Genomic DNA, 17,940 nt, shown 5'->3' on the forward strand with positions numbered 1-17,940 from the left:
GTCCGGGGATGGGGCGGCCGAGGGCAACCCAGACCTGGACCCGAAGGAGGAGCCCCGGGGGTGTGCGCGTGTTCGCGTGCGTGTGTATGGGTGTGGGTGCTTTTTAATTTTTTTTTTTTTTTTTAGTCAGCAAGTTTTATTCACATATTCCATAGAAACAAGAATGTAGCAAGGGAGTTAGGGAAGTATGAAAAAAGATTTTTAATGCAGAATCGTAATCACAGCTCTGGGTACATCTGGGAGCAGGCTCTCCCCCCGCATCAGGCATGGCAGCCACACTTGTCCGATACCCCTGTGCCGCCGCAGCCCTGGGCACAGTCAGGGCAGCCGGAACAGCAGCTCTTGCAGGAGGTGCGTTTTTAGGAGCGGCCGGTGGGGCAGCAGCAGCTGGGATCTGTTCCAAGCTGAGGTGAGGCCAGAGAGCTGGAGCAAGTGGCGAAGCAGAGGCACTCGTGCTGGTGGTGGTGCGCGCGCACTCCTCAGTTCCGCCTCCTCTGTGCAGGCTTGGTGTCCTGCTCTTCCCACGTGGCCACGCAAGGGTCCCAGGGCTGTGTCCTTCTAGATTCATGGCCTCTGTGATAGCGCAAGCCAAGTCCTGAGTCATGACAACTTGTTTCACTGATTCCACTTAGGCCTTTAAAAACAAGTGTCGATGGAGAAATACCCAAAGAAAGCAGTAAGGAGATGTTTCTGTAGTTTCGCTTCTCTTAGAACGCTCGTTAGCCATGCTTCTTAGGTCTGCTCCCTCCACAGCCAGTGCCCAGGGCTTTGCCCATCACAGGGATGGGAGGGAAATCAGTCTGCAGTCCAAGTGTGGTCACGTTAAAGAGGATCTTGACTCTTCCCACCATTAAAAACTCTTTGTTAGTCTACATATCCTACCCTTAAGGATCTCTCTAAGTTTCACGTCACGCATTTTTGAGGTCACTGTGGTTTTAGTTTTTGTTCTTTGCCTTTTACGAGCTAAGTCCTCTCCTCACCCAAGACGGGTTTCCGGGGTATCCGGAAGAGTCCGTCTTTCCTGTGTTCTTGCCAGATAGACGAGTAGGTGCATATCCAAGTGCTACCACAGCTGCTGTTGTAACTACCCACGTGTCATTCAGTACACTTCTATAAATTTGTTCACTTTTATTTTTGGCTGCATTGGATCTCCGTTGCTGCGTGCGGGCTTTCTCTAGTTGTGGTGAGTGGGGGCTGCTCTTCGTTGCGGTGTGCGGGCTTCTCATTGTGGTGGCTTCTCTTGTTGCAGAGCACGGGCTCTAGGCGCGTGGGCTTCGGTAGTTGTGGCACGCGGGCTCAGTAGTTGTGGCTCACGGGCTCTAGAGCGCAGGCTCAGTAGTTGTGGCGCACGGGCTTAGTTGCTCCGCGGCACGTGGGATCTTCCCGGACCAGGGCTCGAACCCGTGTCCCCTGCACTGGCAGGCAGATTCTTAACCGCTGTGCCACCAAGGAAGTCCTCAATACATTTCTAAATATCGCAGATCCTTTTGTTTCTTACATTTCCTTGGCTTAATCCCTTGGTGAGAATGGGTAGCCGGTGCCTTTGCTGTTTCATGTCCTGGACTCAGCGGGGCACCTTTTCAGGTACTGCTGTCTGAGACCGGCACTGTGCGCAGTCCTGCGCCCGGCGCGCAGGTGCAGGGGGAGAGGAGGCGGGCCAGGTCCTTGCGGAGGCTCGAGGGGAGGGTCCATTCTCTCTCCCAGTGTTCGGTGGTTGCTGGCTTCCGTGGCCGTGGCCGCATCCCTCCAGTCTGCTCTGTCTTCACGTGGCCTCTCGTCTGAGTGTCTCATCTTCTGTCTCTTTATAAGAACACCTCCCACCGGCCCACCCGGGTAATCCAAGGCGATCTCATCTCAAGATCCTTAATTATGTCTACAAAGATCACTTTGCCAAATAAAGTCACATTCACCAGTTCCAGAGATGTGCACAGACGTATCTTTGTGGGACCACCACCATCAGGCACTCTGGAGAAGACCCTGCTGCCCTGGAGATACCAGGATGGCTAGAACTGGCCCTGCCCAGAGACTGCCCTCTAGTGGGGACTGGACCCTCGAAGGGTGCTGTGAGCAGAGAGCAGGGGGCTGGGCTGGGACGTGCGGGGAAGGACCGTCAGACGGCTCACAGTGACCTGGCAGGTGCTGGCAGAGACTGGCCAGGTAGAACATGGAAAATATTTTTAAATAATCAAAATGACCCGTGGCGTGCAAACAGGTTTGACTGGTAGGAGAGGTATTCTTTCAACTGGAGTGGAAGTTTAAATGAGATCGCCTTGGATTACCTGGGTGGGCCAGTGAGTGTCCCTAGCTGCCAAGGTAGACAGATGGGCTCTGCTCTATTAAAAAGTGATCTGGGGACTTACCTGGTGGCACAGTGGTTAAGAATCCGCCTGCCAATGCAGGGGACACGGGTTTGAGCCCTGGTCCGGTAAGGTCCCTCGTGCCGCGGAGCAGCTACGCCCGTGCACCACAAGTACTGAGCTTGCACGCCACAACTACTGAAGCCTGCGCACCTAGAGCCTGTGCTCCGCAACAAAGAGAAGCCCCCGCTTGCTGCGACTAGAGGAAGCCACGCATAGCAGCAAAGACCCAATGCAGCCAAAAATGAAATAAATAAATTTATATATAAAAAAAAGAAAACGTAACTGAGGAATTGTAGTATTACACTACCTATAGGGCCGAAGAGATTTTAGTCATCAATTCTCCAACATCTTAATTTTTTTAATTTAATATTTATGTATTTGGTTGCAGCGGGTCTTAGTTGTGGCAGGCAGGCTCCTTAGTTGCAGTAGGCAGGCTCCTTAGCTGTGGCATGCAAACTCAGTTGTGGCATGCATGTGAGATCTAGTTCCCGGACCAGGGAATCGAACCCGGGGCCCCTGCATTGGGAGTGTGGAGTCATAACCACTGAACCACCAGGGAAGTCCCCACCTTATTTTCTTTTTAATGTTTTATTTTAATCAAAGTAATAACGTGTATATCACTTAAGTGAGACCCCAGCGGCCCCACTCTCTGACTTCCCCTTCTGTGGTCCGTGTGCAGCTGGGTTAACTGTTTCCTCTAGTTGCTTCCTTACTCCTAAGTAATTTGTGCTTAATGTGGCCCCTTGATTCACCAATTTTATTTATTTATTTATATTTTTAAATAAATGTATTTTTATTTTTGGCAGCGTTGGGTCTCTGTTGCTGCGTGCGGGCTTTCTCTAGTTGTGGTGGCTTCTCTTGTTGAGGAGCCCGGGCTCTAGGCGCGTGGGCTTCAGTAGTTGTGGCTCTCGGGCTCAGTAGTTGTGGCTCTCGGGCTCAGTAGTTGTGGCGCACATGGGCTTAGGTGCTCCGCGGCATGTGGGATCTTCCCGGGCCAGGGCTCGCATCCATGTTCCCTGCACCGGCAGGCGGATTCCTAACCACTGCGCCACCAGGGAAACCCTTGATTCACCAATTTTAGACTTTGCAGATTGGCGACTCTTTATGGTAGCTGGGAAGTTTAGCATTCCTCTGCCCTGCCCTTTCCTCTCCCAACACAGTTAAATCAAAGTTGGTTGAATCCATGTCCACTGTTTCCATTAATAAGGCTGTAAATATTATCTATCGCCAAGCCAAGTGGATTACTGTGATTACAACAAAAAAGGCACGTGGAAAGACAGTATTCCCCAGTATTTACAGATGAAATAATACAGTGTCTGGCATTTGCTTTAAAATAATCCTGGGGCAGGGACAAGTCAGGATATGGATCAAACAAAATTGACCCTGTGGGGAGATAACTGTTAAAGATGGGTGATGGAAGTGTCCATCGACAGATGAATGGATAAAGAAGATGTGGCACATACATACAATGGAACATTACTCAGCCATAAAAAGGAACGAAATTGAGTTATTTGTAATGAGGTGCATGGACCTAGAGTCTGTCATACAGGGTGTAGTAAGTCAGAAAGAGAAAAGCAACTACCGTATATATGTATTCCATATATATATATATATATATATATATATATATATATATATATGAAATCTACAAAAAGAAAAAAAGGTTCTGATGAACCTAGGGGCAGGACAGGAATAAAGATGCAGACATAGAGAATGGACTTGAGGACATGGGGAGGGGGAAGGGTAAGCTGGGACGAAGTGAGAGAGTAGCATTTACATATATACACTACCAAACGTAAAATAGACAGCTAGTGGGAAGCAGCCGCATAGCACAGGGAGATCAGCTCGGTGCTCTGTGACCACCTAGAGGGGTGGGATAGGGAGGGTGGGAAGGAGGGAGATGCAAGAGGGAAGAGATATGGGAACATACGTATATGTATAACTGATTCACTTTGTTATAAATCAGAAACTAACACACCATTGTAAAGCAATTATACTTCAATAAAGATGTTAAGAAAGAAAAGAAGATGGGTAACGGTTTCATGAAGGTTTATTATATTAAGCTATTTTTGCATTCGTGTGAATTTTTTTAGCATAACAAAAATTTTAATAGTTATTTTAGGGACATCCTCCATGTGACAAACTGTCTTCGTCTGGACTAGATGTCTGGAAATTGCTTCTTGGCTCTCACTCCGGAATGTAATTTAGCCTAGTTTTGAACTTTTAAGCAAGCCACAGTGGAAAACATTTTACACCACAGCTCAGCATGTATACACTACATTTCATCAATTTTATTAGGACCGTTTTTTCACATCTTTTTACCCGTGAAGTCAGGATGTGTCTCACAAGCAATGACATCTTAGAAATACAGTATGTGACAAAATACCCGCTAGGCTGCATTCTTTGCTGCTCCTCTCGTTGAGAGGTGGGGTCTTAATCCCCCCCTCCCGACCTCCTTAAGCCTGGGCTGGCCTCAGTGACTTACCTGGTTGACCAACAGAATGTAGCAGGTGTGATGTTCACGGACCTCTGAAGCGAGGTCAGCAGAAGCCTTGCAGAAACCAGCCACCGAGTAAGAAGTCCAGCTACCCAGGCCCACCATGCTGTAAGGAAGCCCAAGCTGGCCCCATGGAGAGCTGTGCAGAGCGAGATCCTCGCGGCTCTTGCCAGCCTATTGGAAGTGAAGAAGCCAAGTTGGACGTTCCTGTTCCTGAAGACATGATGGGGAGAAGAAACGAGGAATGCACCCAGCAGACAGAGTCAAGGCCCCAGACATACGGCCCTAATCAGTTCATCCAGCCACGGCCCAAAATTTGATCTATCACAGCCGAGGCTCCATCGAAAACAAAGATGAGCCACGTCCCCTGCACTTTCCAAACTCCTGATCCAGCGTATGAAGTTTCAGCATAAAATGGTGGTGGTTTTTCACCATGAACTTTTGGAGTGCCTTATTACACAGCAATAGATAATTGCAACTATTACATGTGAAATGAACTCATATATTCTATTCTGCCGTCTTATATACTTTTTATGCTGTTTTCCTCCCCCAGAAAATCGATTTCACAATTCCCTGAAAGATCGCCATCTGCTGTCTTATCTGTTGCTTTGTAAAAATCCACCCCAAAACTCAGTGGTAAAAACAATGATTTCTTGTTTCTCTTGCTTCGGTGGACTGGCAGTCTGGGTGGTTCTTCTGCTGGTCTTTCCTGGAACCACTTACGAGATGGCAGTCACCTGACAGCTCTCGTGGGGCTGGGAAGTCCGAGACGGTCTCAGTCAAGTACCTGGAAGCTGGTGCTGGCTTTCGGCTGAGAGGCCCGGGTTCTCCTTCATGTGGCGTCTCTCACACTCCAGGAGCTTCTTCACAGCAGTGCAGTGTCAAGTTCCAAGACTGCAAGACCGGAAGCAGCAAGGCATCGTAAGGGCTAACACCGTAATGTTAAGGATCCCTAACATTAGAATGCATGCAATGGGACTTCCCTGGCGGTCCAGTGATTAAGACTCCGTGCTTCCACTGCAGGGGGCACGGGTTCGATCCCTGGGCAGGGAACTAAGAACCCACATGCCGTGCGGTGTGGGGGGACACTCCCCCCAAAAATAGAATTCATACAATGTCATTTCTGCCACGTTCTATTGATCAGAATGTCACAATGCCAGTCCAGATTCAAAAGCTTGGAGAAATAGATCTGTTTCCTGAGAAGCGGAACAGTTATGTCACTGCTGTGGACTGAATGTTTGTGTTCCCCCCGCCAATTCGTACGTTGAAACCTAATGCCCAGTGTGACGGCACGTGGAGGTGAGGCCTTTGGGAGATGCTTAGGTCCTGAGGGTGGAGACCTCATGAATGGGATTAGTTTTCTTATGAAAGAGACCCAGAGAGCTCCCTCGCCACGTGAAGACACGAGGAGAAGCTGGCCGGCTATGAATCAGGAAGCCAGCTCTCACCAGACACCAATTCTGCTGGCACCTTGATCTGGGACTCCCAGCCTCTAGAACTGTGAGAGAGAAATTTATAAGCCACCCAGCCTAAGGTATTCTGTTATTATAGCCCAAACCGGCTAGGTCAGTCACACAACAAAGAGGGGTGGACACGCTGAGGGCTGTATGAGTCTGCTCTGCCTGCTACAATACAATGTCACACACGAGGGGCTTTAACCAACAGACATCACTGTCCCCTGTCCTGGAGGCTGGAATTCCAGATCCAGATGTGGGTGGGGCCAGGTCCTCCTGAGGCCTCTCTCCTCGGTGCGCGTAGACGGCCGTCTTCTCCCTGTGTCCTCACGGGGACATCCCTCTGTGTGTGTATGTGTCCTTTTCTCCTCTTCTCATAAGGACACCAGTCCTATTACGTTAGGGCCTCACCCTTATGACCTCACTTAACCTTAGTTACGTCCTTAAGGGCCCTATCTCATCTCCAAATACAGTCACATTCTGAGGAGCTGGGGGTCAGGAACACCATTCAGTCCATAATAAGTACAACACACTCTCGGAAATTATCACATTCCAGATTGATGGTTATTTTCTCTCAACACTTCAAAGATACTAGCCCACTGTCACCTGACACCCTTTAGGCAGAGGGCATGTCTGTAGTAGGGCTCATTGTCATCCTTTTGTAAACCATCTGTCTTTTCATTTTGGTAGCTATTTTTTTTTTTTTTTTTTTTTTTTTTTTTTTTGCCGTACACGGGCCTCTCACTGTTGTGGCCTCTCCCTTTGCGGAGCACAGGCTCCGGACGCGCAGGCTCAGCGGCCATGGCTCACGGGCCCAGCCGCTCCGCGGCATGTGGGATCCTCCCAGACCGGGGCACGAGCCCACGTCCCCTGCATCGGCAGGCGGACTCTCAACCACTGCGCCACCAGGGAAGCCCTCTGGTAGCTTTTATGATTTTTGATTCTTGAGAGTTTGCAGTTTTATTGTGTTTCTTGGTGCATAGGTGACCCTTGAGCCACTCAGGGGTTAGGGGTGCCAGCCCTCCTCAAAGTCAAAAATCTGAATATAATTTATAGTGGGCCCTCTGTAGACGCGGTTCCTCCACAGCCATAGCTCCACAGCCGAAGATTCAACCAACCTTGAACCATGTGGGTCTAACGCATTTACTGTTGGAAAATAATCCATGTGTAAGTGGACCCACAGCCTCAGCCTGCCCACTGCTTTGCATTTCTGTTCACTTTTGGTCCACAGAGGTATTCACCTTGGAACATGGCTGTACCTTTTTGCTTTTCAAAGTTTACATCGGTTCTATAGTTGCTAGGTGGCCAGCTGGTCTTTCCCACACCCTCCTGAGGGGCAGAAACAGTGCTTCAGCGGGGGAACCTGCCACACCTTTTCCCCAGAAGTCACTCTGAAGCATGGTCTGTCCTCCCCGTAGCACCCAGAGTGGTCTTTGTGCGTCACAAAGCTCACGTCACCTTCCTGCTGACCAGTCTCCTGTGAGCTTTGGTTATTCTAATCTGGACAATGGAAGCAGTAATTCCAGCTCATTGAATGTGGCATATGTATTATATAATTATGTAATATAATAAATATTTAAAAAATAATTCCAGCTCATCGAGAGAAAGCAGATGAGTGGTTGCTTGGGGTGGGGTGGGGTGGATAGAAATTGATCACTAACAAGCAGGGTCTCCTCGGGGGGGGATGAAAATGTTCCAAAGGTCGGTTGTGGTGACGGTTGCACTGAGACGGGCTGGGACCTGGGACCTGGGACCCTTTGCTGCAGTGCTTACATCTGGACAAACATCTCCTTGAGCAACAAAATACAAAGAAACTTTAAGGGACTAAAAATAACTGCGTGCATGTACAGTTGGGGCAATTACGGACAACAAGATACAAAAAGCCCCCAAACCCAACTGCCACTTCTGAAGAGCCGGGAGCAGAAGCAGGGTACTGCGCATGCCCCCTGCACACAACACCCCCAAATGGCTGGGCGGGGCTTCCCTGGTGGCGCAGTGGTTGAGAGTCTGCCTGCCGATGCAGGGGACGCGGGTTCGTGCCCCGGTCCGGGAGGATCCCACATGCCGCGGAGCGGCTGGGCCCGTGAGCCATGGCCGCTGAGCCTGCGCGTCTGGAGCCTGTGCTCCCCAACGGGAGAGGCCACAACAGTGAGAGGCCCGCGTACCGCAAAAAGAAAAAAAAAAAAAAAAGGGCTGGGCAAACCCCCTAAGTCACCGCTCCAGCCCGACCCCAGGACACACCCCTACCCGCCCCCCATAGAGGGAACCAGCTGCCCCCCTCGGGAAGTGAGCGAGGGAACCTCTTACTTGTTCTCCCTCCCCCCTGCTGCAGCGGGGGCCCCAGTACAGCCTTGCCTGAATTTCTTGTCTGGCCTCTGATCCATTTCTGTTGATTAAGGGGGCCAGGAGCCCTGGAGGATAACAGTACCACCTCCTGACAATACTAAAAAACCACTGAATTGTACGCTGTAAGTGGGTGTGTTGTATTTTGGGTAATTATAGCTCAATAAAAACTACTCTTAAAAAATAATTTCAACGCATAAAGCTGTTTTGAGGGGAAAATGAAATGTCCTATTGGTGTTCTGAGACTCCACTTCTAATGTCGGGGTAGTCCCCCCCACCCCCCGCCAACAAACAATTCTGAGACACCGGCAGGGCGCCTGAGAATTCAGCTCAGTTCTCACGCTACCTGCTCCGAGGTGGCGTCAGAGCCTGAAGGTTACAGATTCAGTCGCACAGCTCCCGCCCGCCCACTTCAGACGTCAACTGCAAGTCTAGGTTGCTACCTGCGCTTCTGACTCACCGGCTACAGACTGGAGGTTCCCACGACCTCCTCCTTGGACTTCAGACACCAGCCCCAAGTGCAGGTTGTCACCTGTGCTTCTAAGCCACTGGCTATAAGTCAGAGGTTCCCAACCCTCCTTGGGATTGATGAATTTGCTAGAGTGGCTCACAGAACTCAGAGAACCTTGTTACTTACTAGATCACAGATTTATTTTAAAAGGTTAGGAACTCAGGAACAGCCAGATGGAAGAGATGCACAGGGCAAGGTGTGAGAAAGGAGTCAGAGCTTCCATGCTTTCCAAGCAGCGCTCTCCCCAGATCTGCACACGTTCACCGACTCGGGAGCTCCCAGAACCCCGTCCTTTTGGGTCTCTATGGAGGATTCATTACACATGCACGATTGATGAACTCTTGGCCCTTGGCGATTAATTCAACCCGCCGCCGTTCTTCACTTCTCCCCTCCCCAGAGCTCAAGGGTGGGACTGAAATTTCCAGCCCTCTAGCCACTTAGTCGGTTCTCCTGGCAACCAGCTCCCATCCTTAGGTGCTTTCCAAAAGTCAGCTCATTCATATAACGAGACGCATTTATGCTCTTAACAGTTAGGAAATTCCAAGGGTTTGGGGAGCTGTAAAACAGGAACTGTGAATGAAGATCAACTATATATAAGAAATACACATGTGGTCACCTGAATGACCAAATACATACTTCTTTTTAAAAAATTTTTATTTTGGCCGCGCTGCGTGGCTCGCGGGAATCTCAGTTCCCCAACCAGGGATTGAACCCGGGCCACAGCAGTGACAGCCCGGAATCTGGACTGTCAGGGAAGTCCCCATATTTCTTATAAATCACAATATCACACTTATACTTTAAAAATCTCACAGTGGTGTCTGACAAAGCCAGGCTGTCCCCAAATGTTAGTTCCCCTACTTCCAGGTGGGATACTTCCCTCTGCCTCTACAAGGATGCAGTCATGAGCCACTGCAGTCGCTGACTTTCAACCTACCCTGAAAGGAGGTCAGGGTGGAGATCAGGAATGAAGTGCTCTGTACTCTGGGAAAAACCGGCAGAACAGGTCTTCAGATAGTTCGATATTTTCAGGAGAAGATTTTCTGAGTCCAATTTCTTGCATCTTCTCACACCTAGAAAAGCACTAAAATTATTAACAGGGACATCTGCAACTTGTGACTAGCAGCAAGCCTCTGTGAAGATGTGTGTTTGACGGCATGTACCCCTCCCTTCACTAAAATCATATGTCTACTGTGCCCCCCCACCCCCACAACTCCACCTCTTTGGAGCAGTTCCTCAGAGCCATCTGAAAGGCTGTCTCTCAGACTGTAGTCCTCACTTTGCCCCAAATAAAACTTAACTCACAGCTCTCACGTTGTGCATCCTTTTTCAGTCAACAGGGCCAACACTTACTGGGCACGAACTGTATGCTGGGCCCTGGGCTAACCAAGCAACATGGGACCTGCATATTACAATCTCCAGGAGACAACAGCTAGCTGCACAAATGGGGAGACCGGGGCTCAGAGAGACAGAGTGACTGGCCACGGTCACAAAGCTAGTAGGCCTTGGAGTTGGGATCTATTGTCAGATCCTCTGCGTCCAGAGCCTAAAAGCCTATATCAAAAGGGAGCCTTCCCTTAGTCCACCAAGCAATCAGCTTGATGCCTGACTGCACACAGCACTGCACTGTCCGTGGTAATGACGGAAGCGAAAACACTTCGATTCTATCCATCTGACCTCAAGGTTTTCTATGCGGACCCCGTTCTTTGCCACCTCTGTGCCTTTGCTGCAATCCCTCCCTCTTCCCGGGATGGCCTTTCCTACCTTTTTAAGTCCTTATTCTGCTTAGTCTTAAAGCTTCTGCTCAAAAGCCATCTCTCCAGCATCACTTCGTGGACCTCGTTTTGACATGCAACAGGCCCCTCAAAGGTACCAAGTCCACAAACGTATCCTCACTCTTCCATCGCAATCTTGGTGCATCTTCTCCCCCACCCTCCAACCCTCATTCCCCACCCTGCCCATCTGCCCTGTCTGAGCATCTACTCAGATACTAGGAGTCATCCTTTTGGAAGGAAAAATTCCAGACTTTAGAATGGGCAAAAATGATTCTTAGGTATTCTTTTAACAGAATGCTGGAGCCTCTGATAAACAAGATTCTGCAGGGTGTGTGCCTTTGTGGTTTTTTTGTGTTTTTTTTTTTGCCTTTGTTATTTTTGCCTAGATTATTCCATACCTCTGTAGAGGTAGAAGTTAACCTGGAGAAAACAGACAGCAATGCAAATAATCTGCACCCACAGAAAGGTAAATTACCTGTGTCCAATGAAATACAACTGACATTGCCCTATGGATAGACCGGTTTTTGCAAATTCATTTCAGCATGCCTTTGTCTTCTCCTCTGAACAAGTTGTAACACATTTTTGCTTCATTTATTATTAAGTGAAATAAGATCTTTGACATGTGTTCATTTTACATGTGTATGAAAATCATGATTTTATCTTTAAAAAATTATCCTTTGACCCCTGACATCTCCTTCCCCACCCCATACCCCCAGTCCATCCTCAAACCTGACAGTTTAACTTCCTAAATGTATCTTGTACCTACTCACTTCTCTCCATCTTACTTGCTGCCAACAGTCTGCCTGAACTGGTGGTAGCAAGTAGGATATTAGGATCCTACCTGGCCATCTTCCCATCCACTCTCCACCCAGCAGCCAGAGGGATTTCATTACAGTTCAAACTGTATGATGTCTCCCCTCTGCTTAATCTCCTCCAAGGACTTCCCGTTTCTTCTAGAATAAAGACTAAGGTCCTTGCTCTGCCCTCCCAATCTCTACATGACCTGGCCCCATCTTGCCCCACTACCCTGCTTCATCACCACACTTCTGCTGCACTGAACTTCCTTCAGTTCCCATGTGGCAAGACCTTTCCTGACTCAGGACCTTCGCACAGACTCTTTCCTTACCTGGAAAAGTTTTCCCTTCTTACCTTGTTTACTTCTGTTTGGCCTTCAGATCTTAGCACAAATGTTAATTGCTCACAGAAACCTCCGATCTCCTGGATGAGCTCGGGTCCCATCTTCTCCCCAATATAATGTCATGACCTTTGACTTCTTCTATAGCATATACCTTGTTTCCTAAGTATATACTTATTCGATTAATGCCTGCCCCCTCTTCTAGGCTGAAAGGTCCCTGAGGGCAAGGACCACGTTTATTCTGCTGACCTCTATTCCTGACACGTATCTGGCCTTCTCTGGATGGACAGGTGGATGGATGGGTGGGTGGATGGATAGGTGGGTGAATGGATGATGGATGGAAAATGGATGGAGAAGATGGATGGATGGATGGTGTACGTATGGGTAATGGATGGTCAGATGGATGGATGAGGAGGGCGCTATTCCTCCTAGGTGACTGGCCGTCACAGTTACCTCCTGTGTCCTCAGGGCTCAGCGCACTTGGCATTGTCCCCTTTCCCGGCTCATTTTCCCTTTGCTCCCTCGGGCTGTGCTATGAATTCCGTATGGGCACCTTGGATTGTGTCCATCTGAGCACAGTCTGGCCCGCGCATGGTGGGCCTAAATATACTCTGTACAGTCATCTAACTTTTAAGCACGCTTTGCAGGCTGGCACCTGGGCGGAGCTCGCGCCTGCGCCAGCGGTGGGCGCTTCCGGCGCCACGTGGACGAGGGAGGCTGCAGGGACCTCGGGCCAGTCAGCCGGGGTTTGACCACGGTTCCCACCCCGCTGTCTCAGCAAGGCCGTAGGCCTCTGACCGGGCGGGGGCGGGGCGTGCCGGCGGGGGCGGGGCCTCGGGGACCCGGATGCGGCCCCGCCCCCGCCCGCGGAACCGGAAGTGGAGAGGGGCGCCTGGGAGCGGCAGGAGAAGCGGGAGCGGCGGGAGCTGGCGGCGCGGCGGAGGCAGGGCGGAGACGGGCTGGAGCGGAGCGGAGCGACCGCAGTGGTGGTGAGCGAGCGCGCCTTCCGCCAGGTGGGGAGGGCCGGTTCCTCAGTTGCGGTCCCGGGGCGCCGCCGGGTCCTGAAACGGGAAGGAAGCGGCGGCCGCGTCGGTCTCGCCGCATTTCCGCTCGCGGTTTCGGGCGCGGGGGGAGCGCGGGCGAGGCTTCCCGGGGCAGGGGGCTGTGGTCGGAGAGAAGGGGATGGGCTGGCTGGGGGCTGAGGGAGGGGCTGGGCCGGAGGGAGAGGCGGAGGTCAGAGGAAAGGGGGCGGGTTGGGGGAAGGGGAAGGGGTCGGGGCCTGAGGGGGGAAGGGCACGCGGTTCTGAGCGGTCGGGGGCGATGGAGGGGGAGGGGCCCGGGGCTGCGGGCAGGAAGGGGGAGGAGAGGGACCAGAGGCAGAGGGATCCGGGGTATGAGGGGAGGGTGCCCGGGTCCCTAGGAGGAAGGGGCCAGAGGGCCGAGGGGGTCTAGGGGAGGGGAGGGGGAGGGGAGGGGCCCTTCAGGAGGGGGCGCAGGACCCGCAAGGTCGGGGGAAGGGGCAGAGAGAGGGCTTAGGGGGAGAGGTCGGGCCCCGAGGATTTAGCGGAAGGGGGCGGAGGGCTGAGGGAAACTAGGAGGAGAGGGGGCCTCCGGGGAGGGGATCCAGGACCTCCTGGAGGGTTAGGAGACGGGGGCAGAGAGCCGAGGGGGAGGGGCCGGGGCGGAGGGCTGAGAGGGGGACTAGGGTAGGAGAGGAGCCCTACAGGAAGGGGTCCGGGTCCCGGGGCGGGTCAGGGGCGGAGGGGCTGGGGTCTCCGGGCGGCCGGGCGGGGCAGTTCCCACCCCGCTCCCGGGCCCGCACCTAGCGGGAGGTGTTGCAATCAGGTCAGTGGAAATGCAGCGACCGGCGCAGCTGCAGAGTTGAGAGGCTGTGGGTTGGGAACAGCCCCTCCTCTGGGGGTGCTGGAAGTGAGCTGGAAGGGGCTCTTGGGGAGTATTCCGACGCGAGCTGGGTGGCCCCGCCGGAGGGTCTCGGGTGGAGGGGGACAGGGCTTCCTCCCCCTGGGATCTGGCCGCGTCGGGCTCCGGGGCGAGGAATCCTCTTCCCGCTGGACGCAGCTCCGGAGGCGTCCCTGGCGAGCGCTCCCCGCTGGCGCTCCGCGGTGACTTGGTCCCGCGGAGCTTGGTCGGGGCTTAAGCCGCCGGGGCCCGACCGCGTGATTCGGCCCGGCGGCCCCCCTCAGGCCGGCGCTGGGCCGGGCCTGACGGCGGGGTGAGTCACCACGCCGGTGCCGCAGGTGGGCCTGCTCCTCTCCTGGATGGAAGGTACTCCCGGAGCCCAAGGAGCAAGGAAGGGTCCTAAAGGCCCCTCCGGACACAAGAGTGAAGAGCGGAGGACGCAGGGTTGTCTTTGATGCTCTGCCCCTCCCCCCCTCCAATTGGCAGTTTGCCCGCACTACCTGTGACTTTCAGTTGAAACATTTTGCTGGACGTTATCTATAAAACACTTAAATTGTATGAACGGCATTGGTGATGCAGATCTTTGGTCCGTGGCACCCAGTAGGGGCTGGGGAGGCACATGGTCGAGGGAGAGAATGGTGGTGAGCCCCGGGAACTGCCTTGTGTTGCAGTGGCCCATGTCCTGGGGTGGCGCGTTGTCCACCAGGTTTCGGTGCTTTGAGTCACCTTGGAGGAGGCCCAGGTGGGAGGGGAGTCCTCTGAGCAGTTGTGGTGCAGGGAGTGGGCCTTGTGATGTCTGTTTTGGCTGCTCAGATACCTTTCTGTTCCCTTTGGCTTCCTGCTGCCCTGGAGAGGGTGAGGTTAATGGAAAGCTAATTGTGCGTGGGTGGTTTCATCACCTCACAAAGAAACCCTGTCCCCGTCCCCCAGCCCCCCAGCGCTAAGCGACCACCAGTCTACTTTTGGTCTCTGTAGATTTGCCAGATCTGGCCATTCATGTAAATGGGACTGTGTAATATCTGGTCTTTTGTGTCTGGCCTCTTTCACTTAGCATAATGTTTTCAAGGGTAATGCATGTTGTAGCGTGTGTCAGTACTTCACTCTTTTTATTGCCAAATACTATTCCATTGTATGCATAGACTACCTGCTATGTATCTATTACGTAACCTGGACATTTAGGTTATTTTCACTCTGGGGCTGTTAGGAGTAATGCTCTATGAACATTCCTTTACAGGTTTTCTGTGGAAGTTTTCATTTCTCTGGGTATATACCTAGGAGTGGAATTGCTGGGACATACGGTACCTCTGTGTTTAACCTTTTGAGGAACTCCCAGACTTTTTCATTTTACTTTCCCACCAGCAACGTAAGAGGGTTCTGATTTCTCCACACCCTTAGCAAACTTATTATTGTTTGTTTTTTGGATAGTAGCCATTCTAGAATGTGTGGAGTGGTATCTCATTGGTTTTGATTTGCATATCCTTGATGGTTAATGATACTGTCTTTCCTTGAGCTTATCATCCATTTCTGTATCTTTGGAGAAATGTCCGTTCAGGTCCTTTGCCCATTTAAAAATACGGTTAATTGTCCTTTTTATTATTGAATTGTAAGAGTTCTTTATATATTCTCTATATGATTTGAAAATATATGTGTCTCTCTGTGAATTATTTTCACTTTCTTGGTAGGTGTCCTTTGAAGCACAAAGTTTAAAACTTTGTCCAATTTATTTTTTTCTCTTTTCACTTGTGCTTTTGGTGTCATATATAAGCATTATTGCCAAATTCAAGCTTATAAAAATCTGTGCTTATGTTTTTTTTTTTTTTTCCCCCTAAGAGTTTAATAGTTTTCGTTCAGACATTTAGGTCTTTGATCCATTTTTCAGTTAGTTTTTGTGTATGGTGTGAGGTAGGGGTCCAGAGGCATTACCTCTGGATCCAAAAAGCCCCAGGCTTTTAATTTTTCAAAAACTTAAAGTGTTGAGAGGGTAATAAATTACTGTAGATTTGAGCCTATCACTAGCTGCCCTTGGGTAGACTTTTATAGATGCTGGCTGATAACTGCGATACCCAGAATGTACTAAGCAACCTGCGGAAGTTAGGGCCTCCAAAGGGGAAATTGAGCGTGAGGAGGGCCAGCAGAGCATCACCCTTCTAGTTCCTAAAGCATGGCAAGCCGTGTGCCGATACAAATGGTGTTTGCCTGTGACTGGTTTGTCCCTGGAGAACAAGGAGATTGTATTCATCTGTAACGTCTGGCAGTGCAGTGTCCAATCAAGAGGTGCTGAGCTGGTGGCTTGGGGAATTGGAGTCTTGGTCCTGTGCAGTGACCATACCCGTTCATCAGAGATGCAGCCTGCTTCTCCTTTGCTCCCCGAGTCGCCCCTCTTCACATTCCAGTAGCCGTCGCCACGCTGGGTTTTATCCCAGCTACATCATGATCCCTTCCTTCAGGGAGTGCTTCTCTTATGTTATTTTTTCTTAAAAACCCAGGGTAATAGAATTTTATGATTTTCAGTAGAGTCATAAATTAGGATGGACCAGAAATGGAAAGCAATCAGGATTCTAGCAAACAGGAAATGTATGTTAGCAATTGAGGCAATAGTTTCTGATTGCATTAAGAAGAAACTTCAGACAGTCATAAATCTTTTGGAACTTTTTTATTTTCTGTAGTTTCTGACTGTGGCTGAAAATCCGTTGAGTTTTTTGGTTAGTAAAATGTAACTCTTCCCACCCTCCTTTCAGATTGCTCTGCAAAATCCCGTTATGTTTGGGAGGATTTCCGAGGTATTCTAAAAGGATCTCCACACGTAAAGATTTGCCCTGGGTGCCCGTCAGCACATATCCTTCTGAGCTTTTTACTCTTAATCTTTTTACAGACAGAGTAATTCACAAATGCCTGGAAATTCCTCGTTGGATTCCCGTGTTTTAAACAGAGTTTTGTGAGCACCTTTCATCTTTACTTGGAAAAGAAAGGTTTGTGCACTGTGAACATTCTCCTGTGCTCTCCCGTGGGTGGGCAAGGTAAAACCCCTTTGACAGGGAACACGAGGGGTGTTCTTTTGCTGGGTTTGCAGAGATTGGGATGATAACTGTCTGGGAGGAAATTTCCTTGTTTGAAAAATAAGGTCAATTTCCAGTGTTGCCTGTGATCTAGGGAGTGGAGAGGATTCTGCAGAACTCTGGAGTGCAGGACCTGGAGCATCTCTGTCCTGTCTGAGCAGCCACCTGGCGCCTTCTTCCTGTCCCATGGTGGGCGGGGGAGGCAGCGGGCACGACGTTAGGGAGAGCCTGGAAGTGCTCACCTGCACACGAGTGAAGCCGGCTTCCAGAAAGATGGGTGAAGAGTGGGCTCTGCTAGCGTTAGCCCCATGAGTCTGGAAACGTCTCAGGCTGGGACATCGGCTTTCACCTTTGCCTTCGGGGGGAAGTGAGCCTCACTGGAGACCCCCGGCTTTTGTGTGACCGTCTCCTCAGTGGTTGGAACTCTAGGCAGCTAGAGTCCTGCAGGTGGGCAGCCCCTTCTCCAGGACAGTGTGGTGTCACGGGGCACACTTGGCTTGGGCAGTCAGAGGCTGAGGGCAAACCGTTTAGCTTCAGGCAGCTGTTTCCCCATCTGTGACTGGGCGCATTGGTTGTGCTGAACCTAGTCCGTTGGCTCTCGAAAATTGTGTCAAAAGCAGTTCACGTCTGGGAAATTCTTTTTTTTTTTTTTTTTTTTTTTAAGAAACTATTTCTTGGTTAAGTTCTGTGTGTTCTATGTTTTACTTTAATCTCAAAAGAAACTGGTCTTTTATTTATTTATCTTTGGCTGCGTTGGGTCTTTGTTCCTGCGTGCAGGCTTTCTGTAGTTGCAGCACGTGGGCTCAGTAGTTGTGGCTCGCGGGCTCTAGAGCGCAGGCTCATTAGTTGCGGCGCACGGGCTCAGTTGCTCCGTGGCATGTGGGATCTTCCT

General features: G+C 50.8%; 1 protein-coding gene across 7 annotated transcripts in view; it reads left to right on the top strand.

Annotated features, from left to right (window-relative positions):
• Positions 1–12,930: 12,930 nt before the first annotated feature.
• Positions 12,931–17,940, top strand: part of CTTN (cortactin) — a 33,143-nt gene continuing 28,133 nt past the window's right edge. For 2 of the 7 annotated variants that reach the window (XM_032638834.1, XM_032638838.1), the window contains exons 1-2: positions 12,946–13,061; positions 16,865–16,961. The gene's annotated coding sequence lies outside the window, so the exon portion shown is untranslated. Of the gene's footprint in view, positions 13,086–16,864; positions 16,962–17,940 lie in introns of all 7 variants that reach the window. The other 5 variants (XM_032638835.1, XM_032638840.1, XM_032638836.1 and 2 more) reach the window with 5 other exon arrangements.

This window comes from Phocoena sinus, chromosome 8 (genome assembly GCF_008692025.1).
Source record: "Phocoena sinus isolate mPhoSin1 chromosome 8, mPhoSin1.pri, whole genome shotgun sequence".
NCBI classification, from domain to species: domain Eukaryota; kingdom Metazoa; phylum Chordata; class Mammalia; order Artiodactyla; family Phocoenidae; genus Phocoena; species Phocoena sinus.